Below are 17,892 nucleotides of genomic sequence, written 5' to 3' on the forward strand. Positions count from 1 at the left end.
CTTAGTTCCCAAAAGTCCTTGAATATGATGCATGCTCGTTGGATACTTTTTCTTCAGAAATTTACATATGTGTTTAAAGATAGAACAGGACAACAAAACAAGGTTGCTGATACCCTTAGCCGTTGGTCTCATTTGCTATCCACCCTCCATACAGAAATCATTGGATTTGAAGTCTTGCCTTCCTTATATGTAGATGATGAAGACTTTACTCAGATTTGGTCTCATTACAAAGATGGTGCTGTCTACAAGGAATTTCATGTCCAAGGCGGTTATCTCTTTCATGGTAACCAACTTTGCATCCCTTGCACTTCTTTGCATGATCAATTAATCCATGAGCTTCACGCCAGCGGACTAGCGACACATCGTGGTCATGATCGCAATCGTGCCTTGCTTGAAGACAGATTTTATTGGCCTCATCTTCGTAAACATGTTCAATGGTTTGTCGAGCATTGTGGTGTTTGCCAAACTGCCAAAGGCCATCATCAAAATACTGGCCTTTACCTCCCATTGTCGATTCTTGAACACATTTGGGAAGATTTGTGTATGGATTTTGTTCTCAGCCTCCCTCGCATCACCCGGAAAGTTGATTCTGTCTTTGTTGTTGTTGATCGATTTTCCAAAATGGCTCATTTCCTGCCGTGTAAGAAAGCTGAAGATGCCAACTATGTTGCTCAACTTTTCTTTCATGAAATCGTTCGCTTACATGGCATTCCGAAATCCATCACTTCTGACCGTGATGTTAAGTTCATGAGCCATTTCTGGCACATTCTTTGGCAACGTCTTGATACTACACTGAACTTTAGCATTACCCACCATCCCCAAATAGATGGCCAGACCGAAGTCGTCAATCGCACTCTTGGCGATATGATCCGATGCATCACCGGTGACAAACCGAAACAATGGGATATTGCCCTCCCGCCACTACTACAAAAAAGGGCAATTGTGTCAGTCAAACGTTAGCATTTGCGTCATTACATACACTGACGCTATTTAATGGGGTTGTTTGCGTCAGTGGCCCACTGACGCAAACGGGCCGTTAACGGCGTCAGTGGCCCACTAACGATAAGGGGACGTTTGCGTCAATGGGGCACTGACGCAAACGGCAAAGTAAACCGTTACCGTTAGTGGGCCACTGACGCAACTAACCCACGTTTTCACCAAAACCCTCCATCATCCCCAATCGAGACCCATTTCCCCTCAAAATTTCACAAAACACTCATTCAAAAACCAGCGGCGCCCCAACCGACTTTTACCCATTTAGGTACGTTTTTCTCCATTTTTTTCAATTTTAATGTAAAAGTAATGATTTATATATGTTTATGAAACTTATATATAGTTTTTTTTTTAATTTTTTGTATAGATTTTGTATTTTTGAAGATTATTGTTTCAAAACCCATAAATTTTCTTGGTTTTTTTGGGTTTTCTACTTTAAGAACCCACATTGCTCAATTACCACAAGTAAGTGCAATTTTATAAATTTTTGTGATTTTTTTTTATAAATTGACATAATTTCGGATTTTTTAATTTTTGGATAGTTTTATATTAATGATTATGTAATTGTTTTAGGTTTAAACTTTGCATTTTAATATTTGATTTTTTAGAATTTTTTATTGCAATTTATTTATTTTTTATTAATTTTTTTAAAATTTAATTTAATTTCAAATTTACTTATATAAATGAGTATATATATTAACGGATATATTTTGTATAAGTTTCATTTTATTAATTGTTTAGTAAATTTTTGTTTATATTTTGTTAACTTTTTAAATTTTGAGTTTAATTGGTTAAATATGTATATATTAAAATTGTTTGTTTTTTAAGTTATATTTTATTATTGATTTAGTTAGGATATTTATAGTCGATTTTTCTTTATGTGATTTGTTAACTTTTTAAAAAAAAAAAAAATCTATTTCGGGTTTAAGTATATAAATGAGTACATATAACAATTTATTTGTTTTCTTTAAGCACTTTATTGTTATTTAGTTACAATATAGCTTTAATAGATTTTTTTTTTATATTTTGTTAACTTTTTTATTATTTTTTTGTTTATTGTTATATTTGAGTAGGTATTTTGTTGACAACTTTGTTGGTGAGATCAAGCTTTGGAGGATTTTATATTAGAGGTAATATTTTAAACCTTAATGTATAATAAAGATATTGAACTTAGTAGAATGTACGAATTATAAAATAGTAGAGATAGGTTCTAGAACTCTGTGATGCGGTGATATAAGGCAGTAATTGTGCATGTGTTGATTGATTAATTGATTTGTTGTATTTATGTGATGAATATATGTTTATTTAAATTTTGGAAAATATGATAGAAATAGGGGAAATGCTACCCAATTTTTTGTAAGATTTAGTAATTTGATAATTATGCATATTTGATTGATTAATTGGGTTGTTGTATTTATGTGATGAATATATGTTTAATTAAATTTTGGGAAATATGATAGAAATATGGGAAATGCTGTCCAATTTTTTTTTAAGATTTAGTAATTTGGGAATTATTCATGTTTGATTGATTAATTTGTTTATTGTATTTATGTGATGAATATATGTTTATTTAAATTTTGGGAAATATGATAGAAATAGGGGAAATGCTGCCCAATTTTTTTTAGGATTTAGTAATTTGAGAATTATGCATGTTTGATTGATTAGTTGGATATTTTTTGTGTATACCATGTGATGTATACATGCACATTTTAAATTTGGGAAATGTGATAGAAATAGGGGAAATGCTGCCCAATTTTTTTTGGACGTATTGTTTTCTTTATTTACTTGTCAATTAAGTAATCCATGAACTTAATTGTTAATGTTTGTTGCTTTGTTTGTTTGTTTGTTTTTTTGTTGTGTGAAGTTTGACAATAGATAGAGATTGGATGTCAGCGGATAGGTTATCGATGAAATATAGGAATGGAGTTGGGTTTTTCTTGGAATTTTGTGCAAGAAATACTCAATTTCCTAATAGTATTTCTTGTCCATGTGTTAAGTGTGGTAACGTTGTGAGGGTGCCAATTTTTAAAATAAAAGACAACTTATTTAGGAATGGAATAGACAAAAGTTATAAAGTATGGTTTTTGCACGGAGAAAGAATGAAAGTCACTGATGAGGGACCATCTAAGAATAATACATATTTTGATGTTGATTACGAAGTTGATGATATTGCCGAGATGATTGATGATGCACAATATGAATCACATGTGGATCCAATTAAATTTCAGTCAATCTTAGAAGATGCTGATAAATCTATTTTCCCTAATTGTACAAGGTTCACTAAATTATCAGCACTGCTTAGGTTGTATAACTTAAAAGCCAAACATGGGTGGAGTGTTAAGGGAATGACAGAGTTGTTAACATTTTTAGGAGATTTATTACCCGAAGGTAATGAAATGCCGTCTTCATTTTACGAAGCAAAGAAGACATTGCGTTCGTTAGGCATGCAATATGAAAAAATACATGCTTGTCCTAACGATTGCATCTTATATCGAAAGAGATTTTTTGACAAATTGCATGTTCGACATGTGGCGAGTCTAGATGGCAAAAGAAAAAAAAATCAGATGCAGTTAGAAAAGGTATCCCTGCAAAGGATTTATGGTATTTACCACCGATACCTCGTTTGGTTAGGTTGTACCGAAATGATGATCATGCTAAAAATTTAATTTGGCATGCTAATGATAGAGTAAAGGATGGAAAGCTAAGACATCTAGCTGACTCGCCAGCTTGGAAAACAATAGATGTTAAATGGCTAGAATTTGGCAATGAACCGAAGAATATTCGTTTGGGTCTTTCTGTTGACGGAATTAATCCACACAATTCCCTTAGTAGTAAATATAGTTGTTGACCTGTAATGTTAGTCATCTATAATCTACCGCCATGGTTGTGTATGAAGAGGAAGTTTACCATGTTGACCTTGTTGATATCTGGTCCTAAATAACCTGGAAATGATATTGATGTATACCTAGCTCCTTTAATTGATGATTTGAGAACATTGTGCTATGAGGGGGTTAATGCTTACAATGCTTATAAGAAAGAAAATTTTAATCTTAAAGCAGTGTTGTTGTGGACTATTAATGATTTTCCAGCCTTAGGTATTCTTTCTAGATTTAGTGTGAAAGGGTACAAGGCATGCCCCATTTGTGAAGAAGGGACTCATTCTGAATATTTAAAACATTCTTGAATGATTTGTTATATGGGAAACCGAAAGTTCTTATCCGAAAAACATAAATTTGGAAGTTTGACAGATGCCTTTAATGGTAAACCTGAATTTGGAAAGGCTCCACAATTGTTAACAAAGTTGAATAATGTCCAATGCAAGTTCGGTAGACCTAGAAATTTTACAAATAAGAGAAAAAATGTTAGACGTGAAAAAACAGAGGTTGTAGATGGTGCGACAAGTTGTTGGAATAAGAAATATATTTTTTTTAGCTTGAGTATTGGGAGCATTTGGTTTTGTGGCACAACTTGGATGTAATGCACATTGAGAAAAACGTGTCGGAAAGCTTAATTAGTACATTGCTAAATATTTCTGGTCGGAGTAAGGATGGAATTAAAGCTCGGTTGGATTTAAAAGTAATGGGTATATGCAGTAAGTTACAACCAGAGGTCGGTGAGAGACGAACCTATTTACCATATGCGTGTTATACCCTGTCTAAAGAAGAAAAATAAATTGTATGTCATTCTTTGTCGAATGTGAAAGTACCGAAAGGTTATTCTTCAAATATTTCTTCTTTGGTAGATATGAAAAATTTGAATTTAGTTGGAATGAAGTCTCATGACCATCATACACTACTTGAACATCTTCTACCGGTAGCTATCCGTTCTGTGTTACCCAAAAAAGTTCGATATGCAATTACCAAACTATGCTTTTTCTTTAAATTTATTTGTTGTAAAGTGGTAGATGTGTCGAAGTTGGACAATCTTCAAACAAATACCGTGATAACTATGTGTGAGTTGGAGCAGTATTTCCCACCTTCATTTTTTGACATAATGGTTAATTTAATAGTTCATTTGGTGAGAGAAGTAAAATTGTGTGGACCAGTATACTTGAGATGGATGTACCCATTTGAACGGTATATGAAGGTTTTAAAAGGTTATGTTAGAAATAGAAGTAGACCTGAGGGTTGCATAGTTGAATCTTACATCGTTGAAGAAGCAATGAAGTTCTGCTCAAAATACTTATTAGATATTGCGAGCATTGTACTATGTTTTTCTAAAATTGAGTTTGAAATAAGTAAAGGTGGTAGAGGTGGTGTTGTTTCTAAAGTAAATAAATCTGATAGAGATGAAGCACATCGCCTAGTCTTACAAAATATTGATGATGTTCAACCACACATCGAGTAAGTTCCCATACATATTCATGGTCAATCTTATTTTTCACTTTCATTATATTGGCAATGAATTTTGTTTGTTGATATAAATGATATTTCTTGAAGAGAATATTTCAATTGGATCAAGACTACTTATCCTAATAAGTCTCGGAATAAAAAATGGGTACAAGATGAACATTATCGAAATTTCAGAACTTGGTTCGAGAATGAGGTAAAATACTTGTGTTGTTCTTGTTTGAGTGTTATTGTATTTTAGCTTGTTAGAATTTAATGTACTTTGTTTTATTTTATTGTATTCTAGGTTCTGATTAACACCACAAACAAAGTGTCTGAAAACTAAAATGGATAGCACGAGGTCCTTCAATGAGTATAATTAAGTATCAACGCTATTATATTCACGGTATTCAATTCAACACCATAGAACGTGATAATATTAGAAAGAACAAAATAGTGGTGTTACTATTATCCCCCAGACTTTTCAAATATCTAGTTCCAAAGATAAAAATCCCATAAATTGTGATATGACATTTTATGGGGTGATCAAAAAAATTTGGGAACTAGATTATGTGACTATTCGAATTCCTGTCTTCTTGTGTGATTGGGTGAAAAATGATAATGGGGTCAAAATAGATGAATTAGGATTTACACTGGTGGACTTAAACCGAATAGGACGTAAAGTTGACCGCTTTATAATGGCATCACAAGCCAAGCAAGTATTTTATGTGAGTGATCCAGTAGATGCTCGATGATCAGTTGTCCTAACAAGTCAACCGAAAGATTATCTGATCAAAGAGTTTGGGAGCGATGACATTATACTTGAACAAGAAACATTTACCATTGATTCACCGCCTATTGATGTTTACAATTGATAATGATAATGAATATATACGCGAGAATGGTGAAGGGTTGTGGGTAGATAATTAAAGGTATATATATCCTCCAAACTATCGCTCTGTTTGGGAAGTATGGTATCCTCCACTTTTGCAACTATGAGATGATTGGACAGACTGAGCTAACAATATATATGAGGTACAATGGTGTTTATAATCTTTTAGTTTATTTAGTTTAACTTGAAATTTAATAGTTTATTAACTTTTTTAATCATATGTAGCTTCCTTGATAATTTGGTGCAAACGAAGGGATTGAACCACATGTACACTTTCATGCATCCTGCTTTAGTGTCAACTAATGCAGGAGCCAATGAAGTACGTGCTAAAAATCTCTTCGATCGGTACAGATGGAGCTAGAGGCACAGTTTCTAATTTGTCATTGGAACAACAAGTAAGTCAACTTAATTTTATAGTCATATATTTTGTTTATTGATAAATATCTTACACAAGTTTTTTTATTGTAGATTTCATTGGATGTTAGTATTAATTCAGCCACACAGTCATTAGGTGGCTTTTTTGGATCCTGTAAACTCAGATTTTCGTCCGGAAATCAATGAGATAATTATCATATAAGTTTTACATATTACTTAATTAATTTATGATTTTATTTCAAACTCATATATGGGTAAATATTAATATTGTGTGCAGGGCGTTGGATCAATATGATACACACCGAAGACTAAAAGAGTCAATCAATCTAAAAGTTTGTGTTCCTAAGGTAAGTAAATTATATTACTTATCGTATTCAACTTTTTGACATATTTCTATTATAAGAACTTACTAAATATTACTTAAATTTGGATAACTATGTTGTAATAGTGTCGAAATCAGACTGGGCCAACCGAGTGTGGCTTTTACAATATGAAATTTGCTAGAGACTTGATTTCACAGCCTAGATTGAAGGCCTACTTGAAAAATGATGTATTGTTTTACTTTTTAATTTTCATTTAAACTATCGTTCATAATTTTATTTCGATGATTTCTATCTTATTATTTTAAATATTTTCTAATTAGTTTACGAATACGAGTCCATATTCGGCTGACAAAATCAACGAGATACGGGATGAGTGGACTGAATCAATTATGGCGTATCTCAATTAGCAAATGAGCAAGTTGGTGAGGAAATTTTAGTTTAAGTAGGTTTAATACTTAGAAATTTAGAACACAAGAGTACATATATTAACTTTGATATCTGAATTACTTTTATAGTTTTGATCACAAATGTTAACTCTAGATAAATGTTTAAAAAAAATTATACTGTTGTTTTTCTGTTCATATTGTTGTTTTTCTGTTTCTGGTGCTTTTTTTTTTTTTTTTATCAAAATAGGCCAGGGAAATTGGCATAAACATTTGCAATTTCTCTTATTAATACTTTATGTAATAGTGCTCAACTGACGTAAAAAATACTCATTTTTAACATTTGTGGCAGTGCCCCACTTACGCAAATGACACTCTGGTTTGCGTCATGGGCAATTGTGTCACATATTAAATTGACGCAAAAACTCAATTGTGGCAGTTATAAACTGACGCAAATGACATTTTTTGTTGTAGTGCGCAAGCTGAATTTGCTTATAATTGCTTGCCTAATCGCTCCACACGTTTGGCTCCTTTTCATGTTGTCTACACTAAGGCTCCTAATCTTTCAGTGGGCCTAGTTGCTATTCCTAACGTTAAAAGAAAGTCTGCTCTTGAGCTTGCTGATTTTGCTATCGCCATTCACAACCAAGTTAAGCTTAAACATGAAGAGTCAGCTGCCTCTTACAAACGTGCTGCCGAAAAACATCGTCAGTTCAAAGCTTTCAATGAGGGTGACCTTGTTATGGTCCATCTCCGGAAGGAACGTTTTCCTGTTGGTACATTCAAAAAATTGCTGGCTAAGAAAGTCGGTCCATGTCGTATTCTCGACAAAGTCAATGATAATGAATATTGTTGAGCTTCCTTCTCACCTCCAAATTTCCAACACTTTTAATGTCCACCCTCCTGACGATGCTACAACCACCACTCTAAACTCGTCTTCTCAAGCTGGGGAGGAGAATGATGCAGCAGCTTAATTATGATGTAGCAATTTAATTATCCTTGCATAATATATAACCCTTCGATGTTGTATACTTATATTTTGGCATATGTATCTTTTATGTCCTTTATGGTCATTTCCCTAAGCTACTTTTGGTGCATTGTCGATTAGCACCCTTTTTGAATTGTAATCAAAACTTGTGGTTTGAGATGTGGTTTAAAAACATCTTTAACATTGAATGATATAACCTAGCCGCAATTAATATCATTTCTACGTTTATTATGTTTACTCTGGAGCATGACCAGCTCCCTTCAATCCAATAGAGTTCTTCTCATCAGTTTGTATCAGATTAAAGGAGAGGGCTATTTAAATCAAATGAAAATCATGCTAATTTGTGCCTCTGTTGTTGATGATTCTAACCTTGGTAATTTTTTTAGTTTATAAAGAGATATATTTCTTGATAGTTGTCTGCAGACTGTCGTAGTGTTCTCAAATTATGTTGCTTTAGTAGTGGCTTGCCTGAATCGCGGTCGTTGCGTTTCTGTTTATTAACATAATAATATATATATATATATATTTTTTAAATAAGAATAACATAATAATATTGTGTTTGTATATTCTGCATCGGTTTTTCCTCAGAAAAAGAAAGAAAAAATATTCTGCATCGTTTTTGTATTTCATTGTTTTCGTTTTAAACAATACGTAATTTTTGTATAGATTACATATTATATACACATAGCAATATTACAATCAAATACAATTATCTTACATATTTTAATAAAATAACCATGGATGAAATTTTTTATTATATACATTATATTTAAACTGATTTCGGAGATCTAAACCCAAACTATGAATTTGAGAAACATCGTAGCGGCTTCTTGAATCTTGGGGCCAACACTTTAGAAGAGAGAGAAATCCAACTCACTATTATAAAAAATAAAATAAAATGAAAGAGACAATCGGGATAGAAAATACTTTTCAATTCCAACCTCCCAAACGTGTCAATTTGATCATAAGCAACATCCCTGAAAGTCGTTATGATGTAATATCAAAAAGTAGTCAAAGCAGCCGAAGCTGGCCTACAATCTTCACTTGCCACTTTTTCTTGGTCATCAAGAAAACCCATACCACCTATAATCTCTTCTGTATAAATTCTTGAACTTCACAATTTCATTTCTCAATAATTTCAAAGTACGAGTTAATTCAGCACCACTAATTAACCGAAAACACTTTATAATCACCAACCTCAATATGGCTCTTTTCTCAAAGTTTTTCAAATGCTTTCGAATGCTTTTTTTCTCTTCATCTCGAGTCTCCGATCACATCAAAAGTTTCGACCAGAAAGTGGAAAAGAGTTTCAAGTCCAAGAATAATTCACCAGAAGCAGCGTTGGTAGTTTCTTACTTCCCCACCAATTCATATCTCTCTCGCTTATGACATCATGAATCTATGTTGTAAGGAGTGTTCTATGCTGAATATACTATGTTGGAGCTCTCACTGAAAAGCTTGGCCTTGTCTGCACGACGTCGTTATATATATGAGTTGTTGTGTGTTAATTTTAAAGCCACCCATATCACAAGAAGATTATAATTACCAATTCGTTGAGAAATGAAAAGGCTATATCTTCTCCCATCATGATGTACTTCAACTACTAGTAATGCTAATAATCAAATATAGGAATAGACATATAGTAATCTTGGGAAAGATTTCATTTATTCTTTGTATTAAGTACACATTTTAAGATATTATTTAGTTGATTAAAAATTATTTCACTGTACATGACATATTGTTCAATTTTGTGTCGTGATAATTGCTGGGTAACCGACCATCCCAACACCCCATATATGATAATTTTCAAAAGTGTTTTAGTTTGAACAATTGACGATTTATTCTCAGATTTGCAAAATAATCCCTGTGAAATTTGACACAGAAATGAGACCTGATAAGTATTTATTATGGGAATTTTCATATAAAAAAAAACAATGTCAAAGTCTAACTCCATTGATTTGCATATAAAATCTGCGTTTTCCTATCTACTCCTAGACTTTTATTTCTTTATTTGAACTCAGACCATCTTCAATAAGAGATAAATATTGTCCTATATTTGACAAAAAAAAATTAATAATTGATATATTTAACCGCAAGACGGTCCCTCTCGGAATTCGACATGGAAAGGTTATGAGCCGAGTCGGCAAATCGCTGAGCCACGGTATAGGCCTGACATGGACACCTATTTATAAAAATCAAAGAGAAGAGTCTACCAGAGCACCTGAAGGTCCTCTCCTAGACTGGGGGGGCAAGTGTGAATGATCAATATTCCACGCCCGTAAAAGATCAAAGACGCGCGCTAAGGTCCCATAAAGGCCTAAGCGAGTGTTAGAGCCACCGCCTCGCTCGACCGCACCCACGCGCGAGGCCGTGTCCATGCCGCCTCGTCCATGTGAGGCTGTGTCCCTGCCGCCTCGTCCACGCGAGGCCATGCCTGAGGCCCAGGCGTGAGGCCGTATCCCTGCCGCCTCATCCACGCGAGGCCGTGTCCCTGTCGCCTCGTCCACACGAGGCCACGCCCGAGACCCATCCGTGAGGCCGTATCCCTGCCGTCTCGTCCATGCGAGACCACGCCTGAGGCCCAGTCACGAGGCCGTGTCCCTGCCGCCTCGTCCACGCGAGGTCACACCCGAGGCCCAGCTGTGAGGCCATGTCCCTGCCGCCTCACCCACGCGAGGCCATGCTGCCTCGGCCGTGCGAGGCCCTCGTCATGGCCCAGCCGCGAGGCCGTGCCACCCTCTCGGCATCTCGTGAAGGCCTCTCCCAAAGAGCTACGCGTGTGAGACAACCTCGCCCCAATGGATCTCGTCCCAAGGCCCCGCGTGCATAATGACAGTGGTCGAGGTGGCCCACAAGAGACAAAAAGAGTACGAACAAGGTACCTCAAAAGGGGTACGTACATGCCTGCTAGGATCAGGGGACGGGCCTGACACCTGTGCCCGACAAGTAGTGGCGGTTGGGAATGGTACGAAGAGTGGCTACACCACCACCACGTCTCTGACACTTGTATAAAGCGAGTGGTGGAGTCATGACCGGGTACAAAAGCTGAGGTGCTCCCATGGATTCTGACTGTGTACCAGAACCGACACCACTACACCTGATACCACTCCCCTGATAGTGTACTTATGCACAGATTGGTCCCCTGGACCGCCATGTATCCAAGGCCATTAGAGCCTACTATAAAATGAACCCCACTTCCACATGGAAGGGGGTTGGAAAATTTATTGTATGCAGAGGCCATTGAGCAATATACATTTTTCACTCCATTGTTCATCAATGTTTATCCTTCCATAAGTTCATTCTAAGTTTCTATCTAAACATCGCCACATTTACCTTTGAGTTTTCCGACCTAATTTCGTTGACGAGATTTCACCGTCAACAGGAACCAAGAACCTCTCTACGAGTCTTGGATCTCACTCATTATTATGGTGATCTTTTCAAATTCGCCATGTTTAATTGGATGCCTACCACTCATTCCTCTACCATCACTCAAGACATGGCTTTTCTATTGTTCAAAATTAGGACTGGAGTCGCCATTGATCTTGCTGCTGTTATTTTTGATCAAATCATGTCCTTGAGTGGTGCCAAACGCAAGGGTCAACACTTGATGTTTCCTCAAGTCATTTAAAAACTTTTGGACTTTCAGCATCCTTTGAAGAAGTCCCATGAGACCTTGACTTCTCCTTTGGTTGGTCCTACCTACACTGTCAAAGACGACCATGCTCCGTCCACAACTCGGAGGTCAAAGGCATTAATCTGGCTGGTTCTGGTTCTGGCAATGTTGTGACTGACACTCCTGTTGTCCTGACTAATCTCGCTTCTGTCCAGACAGGAATTGCAAGTCTCTCTGACCGATTCACTCTCAAGGAGGATACTCAGCGCCAAATTCTTGCTTCGTTGGCCATTATCAGTGCATCCACCTTTCCTGCTCCATGATGGTTACAGTTCCTTTCACTCTATTTTTATTTTCTTTTGATAAATGTAAAAGAACCCTAGATGTGTCTTTCTTTTGGTTTCGTTTCCTTTGTTCTTTGGCATTTTCTTAGACAATGAGGGGGAGAGAGAGTAACTCTATTTTTGGTACTTCGATTATGTTGATTGACCTGCTGTTTCTCATTGGTTTTTGTTAACAGTTTTATCTTGTGCCTTGGTTCTTTTCGGCAGGGGGAGTCATTTTGTGACTCTTGTGATTTTAAGCACTTACTTGTGTTTTGCAGGGATCTTTTAAAAATAGATATGCTTTGTCTATAAAATTTCCAAAGGGGGAGATTGTAAATCATAAAATTAGCATATTTTATAGAAATATATTTTTTATTAAAATATCAATTTCTATTTCCCTTTATTGTAATTTTCGGAAATTCACTTTCCCTTTTTGTGAATTTCGGATTATATTAGCTTCCTTATTTAGCTTTATATTGTCTCAATTTGGTTATAAAGGGGTGTTATATCTTGCAAATATTCAGTACTTACCCAAAGTCATTTCTAGAATATTTGATTGTATATTTTCGTGCAGCTCAAGAATTGAAATTCAAGAAACTAAATCTTTAATGTCATTAATTGTTCTTTCTATTTTGAGCATGTTTTTGATCCGACACAAGTCTGAGCTGTCCCCACCAAAATCGTATCTGTCGGACCATCATCTTCTAAAAAAGGCAACTCTTCATCAGTCAAGAATATCTTCAATTATTCGTGCCTTTATTGGGAGATTCTTTCTCAGCCTTTATGAGCACGAAAAAGGACTCTATAAATAGGGCTCTAAAGGCAGTGAGAAAAGTGAACTCTTAGATGCATAATTTGTGAGTGTATTGTAATATTTGTGAGAGTTCCTCATTTATATTCAAGATCAAAGTATTCACGTGATCTTGTAGAAATATGAGTGTTTAAATTTTGTGGTGAGTTTATACCACGTTCATGAGTGAATACACATTGTAATTTGAACACAACTTTTATAGTCTTCGGGAGAAGATTTTTACAAGCCTTGCGTCGGGAGGATGCAAGCACTCGCTGGCCATTTAAGGGAGTTCAAGTGGTTGAGCGTTTCAATCAAAATCAGATTAGTGAAGAGAAGTACAACAAAGTTGCGGCAAATCTCAAGAGGGAGTCTTTTTTTGTTTAAGTCAATATTTTGTACTTGTGATTCTTTATTAATTGGTTTTATTCTCTGGGCGTGGCCCCAAGGAGTAGGTTATCCGAAAGGGTTTGTGAACCTTGTAAAAATTCGTTGTGTTCTTTATTGTTTTGCACTATCTTTTTATTGTGTTCAGTTTCTGTCGTGACAAGTTCGGATTTTGTCCCGATAGAACTGCAATTTGTTGAAACAGTTAATTACCATTTCGCACTTTAATTAATTCACATGGTTTAATTAATTTGGTAATTACTAAAAACAGAATTTTAACTATTAAAGGAACTTTTTTTTGTAGAGTGTGTTAAATTTTAGCACTACATCACTAATTTCATACTCCATTGAAGATGCTCTCAATTAAAGCTTAATTGACATCATTCATGCCTTGTATTAAGGTATGGTATACGGTTAGTGTTGTACAACATCTTTCTATGACTTCGATTATTAGGAATGATAACTTGATGGAGAGCTCGAAATAAAAGGCACACTCTCAAATTACACATTAATTTTTCACACTATAATGTATCATTATTATTAATTATGTAATATTTTTAAGTGGTTCCCTCATATTTTAATTTGTGTGGTTGATAATAATGACACATTATAGTGTATAATTTGAGAGTGAATCTATGATTACTCATAATATTAATGTTTTGTTTTGTTCAAGAATCTCCAATTATGGTTTGAATATCTCCATTTTTATTCATGAAAATATTTATTTATATATAAGAGTTTTCAATGGTCATGGTTACATATAAAATGTTAAATAGGTCATCAATCTAAAAGTTTCTAATTTTATATTTTAATTTTGGAATTAACTTTAGATTTCTAAATATAAAAATATTAATTATGTGATTATAATGTATGTAATAAATAATTAATTAATAGTTTTATTAATAATTTTGGCACATTATTCCTAATTTAAAATTTCAATATTTAATCTTTTCTTGCATTTTTAAAAACAAGGACAAGTAGTATTTTTTCTCCCAAACTATCGAGTTTATTGGTCCTAAACATACAAACATTAGCTTTAAGAATGCAGATACATATTCCTAGAATTTATCATTAGACGACTATTTATGCATGTATTTTCTGCCTAGACTCTCGAATTAGGCCACATTATCGCCACATCAATGCTACATCGGCAAAGTATTTTAAAAAAAAATTATTGGAATGCAACATAAAGAGCACATTTTCTATGATTCTATAGTTCAGGGAGGATATTTGCCAAATAAGAAAGTATGTTATTTGTCCTAAAAACAAATTTTAGCATAGTAATCATTCATTAATTCTTACGAATAAGGTCATTTTTGTATTAATATTTGATAAGTTTTTTCATGCTTTGATGATGTTATGATAGCATTTTTTAGTAGTTTTAACTTAGTTTCGTGACTCTACAATATATTTTCTACATTGCATTTTATGATAATAAATCTGACATTTTGATGACAAGTGTAGTTTATGAATCATAGGTTGAAAAAGACTCGCTAAAATGAGATTAAAATGAAGTTTTAGGAGCATTCCATGCTTTTAGGATTAAAGTGTTGAAGTGGCGGCAGCGTACAAGCTCTCTAAGTTCGAGAATTGAAGAAATTGAAGATAGGCCGCAACACATTAATTGGAATTGGCATTTTTCAGGTTGCATGTTCTAGTCGGGCCACTGCCAAGATTTTTCAAGCCGCTGCCTACTGTGTAGAAAAGTGGCTGCCTAGATTTTTCAGGCTGCGGCTTGCGTGACCAATTTTGCTCATATTCTGTTTTAGGCCGCAACACGCAGAAATCAGGTCGCGACTTGCGACGCTATTTTCAGATTTTTAATTACATTTTAAATATAATTTAAAGGATACTATAAAAGATTATTAGAGTTAATTTGAGATTAAGTTTTTATTATGATTTTTTAGAGAAAAAGACTCAGAAATGGCTGGAGAGAAGACTACAACACTATTGTTCATCAATTTAGTTTCTTTTCTTCCCTTAATCTCTTTAATTTTAATTATAATTATGTTTGTGATTATGATTGCTATTATGGAGTAGGTTCTTTTTAGGTTAAGGGTTAATTCAAAACCTAAGACATGAATTCTTGATTGTTGATAATGAGTATTATTCTATAATTTCTCCCAATATTAAATTGTTTATATTTTTCCAATTGAATGTTATGAATTTTGTGATTTCTTGTTAGGTGGCCAACCAATTAAGGTTTTACATTGTTCAATTTTCATCTTAGAATTACTACTCACCTAATAGTTTAGGATTCTAAGTGTATGTGATAAATTGCAATTGATAGTAATGTCAAAAGAATTGTTGATTGTGATGAAAAATAGAGCCTAGGTCAAATGAATTATATGTTTCATTAATTTATTACCTAGATTAACTTGTCTCAATAGGACTTAATGCTTTACCTAAGTTAAATAGATTGTATGATTCATAGATTTATTGCTTGGCTAAAAAGAGTTAATTATTGATTGTTTCACATTGATTACTTATAATAGGGAGATTGGGATAATTGTCTACTTCAGCGTTATCTGCGGGGTTAATTGTTTAATTGATAAATTAGAATAATATATTTATTATTAGTGATTGAGAATGATTGTTGAGGGTGGAGTTTAACCTTTAGCTGTTTCTTAATATCATAATATCAATCTTTATTTGTAGTCTAGTTTACGTTATTTAATTTTGAGTTCGAAATCTAAATCCCCATTTTAAGTCTTAGTGCTAATTATTGAATAAAAAAGTAAACGATAGTCCTCGTGGGTTTGACCTATGCTTACTATTACACTAAAATAATTGGAAGTATTTTAAATTTGTTGTGGTATTCGGCACACATCAAATTTTTGGCGTTGCCGAGGACTATTGTAAGTTTTTTTTATTATTATTCAATTTAATTAACTACATACTCACTAGTTTAATTTTTTTTTATTACAGGTGTATATGTCTGGTGACGATACTCAAGAAATACCACAAGCCATTAAGCAATATCTTGAGACATCATCGTCCCGCTCTTGAAGGACTACCACTGACAATCCACTCTTTCAACCTTCTAAGTCAATCTAGTACAAATACCATTACCATCTGACGACGATTCTGACTCTGAAACACCAGTTAAGTCTCAGATGGCTCAGGAAAGGACGTTGAAAGAGTTGGCAGCGCTGAATCTAGACCATCAACCACTGTGTATTCAATATCCAGCGTTGGACATTAACCTTGAACTCAAGTTGGGCCTCATACATTTATTACCATCTTTTCATGCGCTACCAGGAGAGGACCCAAACAAGCATCTGACAGAGTTTCACATTGTCTACTCTAGTATGAAACTAGCGTTAGTAACTGAAGAGCAAATTAAATTAAGAGCATTTCCATTTTCTTTGAAGGATGGTAAAAAGGAATAACTATATTACCTTCCTCCTGGAACTGTTAATACCTAGAATGAAATGAAGACAATGTTCTTGGAGCGTTACTTCCCAGCATCTAAGGTTGGTAGAATGAGGAAGGAAATTTGTGGCATTTTCCAACAGAATGGGGAGTCATTATATGAGTATTGGGAGAGATTCAAGCAGTTGTGTGCCAGTTTCCCTCATCATCAGATAAGTGAACAACTCCTAATCCAATATTTTTATGAAGGATTACAACCATTGGATAGGAGTATGATCGATGCAGGCAGTGGGGGGGGGGGGGGGGGGGGGCACTAGTTGATAAGACTCCTGCTGCAACCAGGAGTTTGATTTATAATATGGCTGCCAACTCGCAATAGTTTGGCTTTCGCCACGATCCTAATCCACCACCCAAATCAGTTAATGAAGCGAACACTTCTAATGCTAATCATCTTGGTCAACAATTGGCTTAATTAACTGCAGTGGTACAACAACTTGCTTTAGGGCGCCGTCCTGGGGAGGGCCGCAGCGACCCTTCTGCAAAGAGGGCTCAAACGGAAGACCCTCCTGCACCAACTCCTACCAAAGAGATGACTCCTCCTCCAATTCCTATCAATAAAAATCCACCAACTCCAGTCGACCAGACTCATCCAGAAAAAAGCTCTAGGAGAAACCCTTACGAACACGGTCCTCAGCTCAGCCAAGGATAGGCTGACAAGGCTAACAAAGCACTGATGCAGCTGAGAGGCCATTCCCGAGACTGAATCTATGGAGGTCGGCAAGATCTTCAACCATGCGCTGAACGAAGTGCTTAGCGTGAGTCTCCATTCTTATCGCGCTTTACTAATTTATCTTGTCAATTTATTCCTACTAATAGTTTTACCTTTTTCTGGTCCCAGGGAATTCTCACCACGAGAGCAGTGGATACTCAGTTCGAAAAGAGAATTAGTGATCAGATCAGCATGTATGAGGTCAATCATGTCGAACAGCTCAAAACAATCGAGGCTAAGTACGCCGAGCAACTCAAGGAGGTCGAGGTGAAGCATGCTGAGGTGTTGCAAATAGCTGAGGCCAAACTTGCCACTCTCGAGGAGGCGCTGAAAAAGAAAGAAGCATCAAT

At 35.1% G+C, this 17,892-nt stretch overlaps 1 non-coding gene across 1 annotated transcript; it reads right to left on the bottom strand.

Annotated features, from left to right (window-relative positions):
• Positions 1-16,880: 16,880 nt before the first annotated feature.
• On the bottom strand, positions 16,881-16,987 carry LOC133787632 (small nucleolar RNA R71). The gene has a single exon (XR_009872639.1). It is a non-coding gene; the product is annotated as a small nucleolar RNA R71 (small nucleolar RNA).
• Between the last annotated feature and the right edge of the window lie 905 nt (positions 16,988-17,892).

This window comes from Humulus lupulus, chromosome 6 (assembly GCF_963169125.1).
Source record: "Humulus lupulus chromosome 6, drHumLupu1.1, whole genome shotgun sequence".
Taxonomy (NCBI): domain Eukaryota; kingdom Viridiplantae; phylum Streptophyta; class Magnoliopsida; order Rosales; family Cannabaceae; genus Humulus; species Humulus lupulus.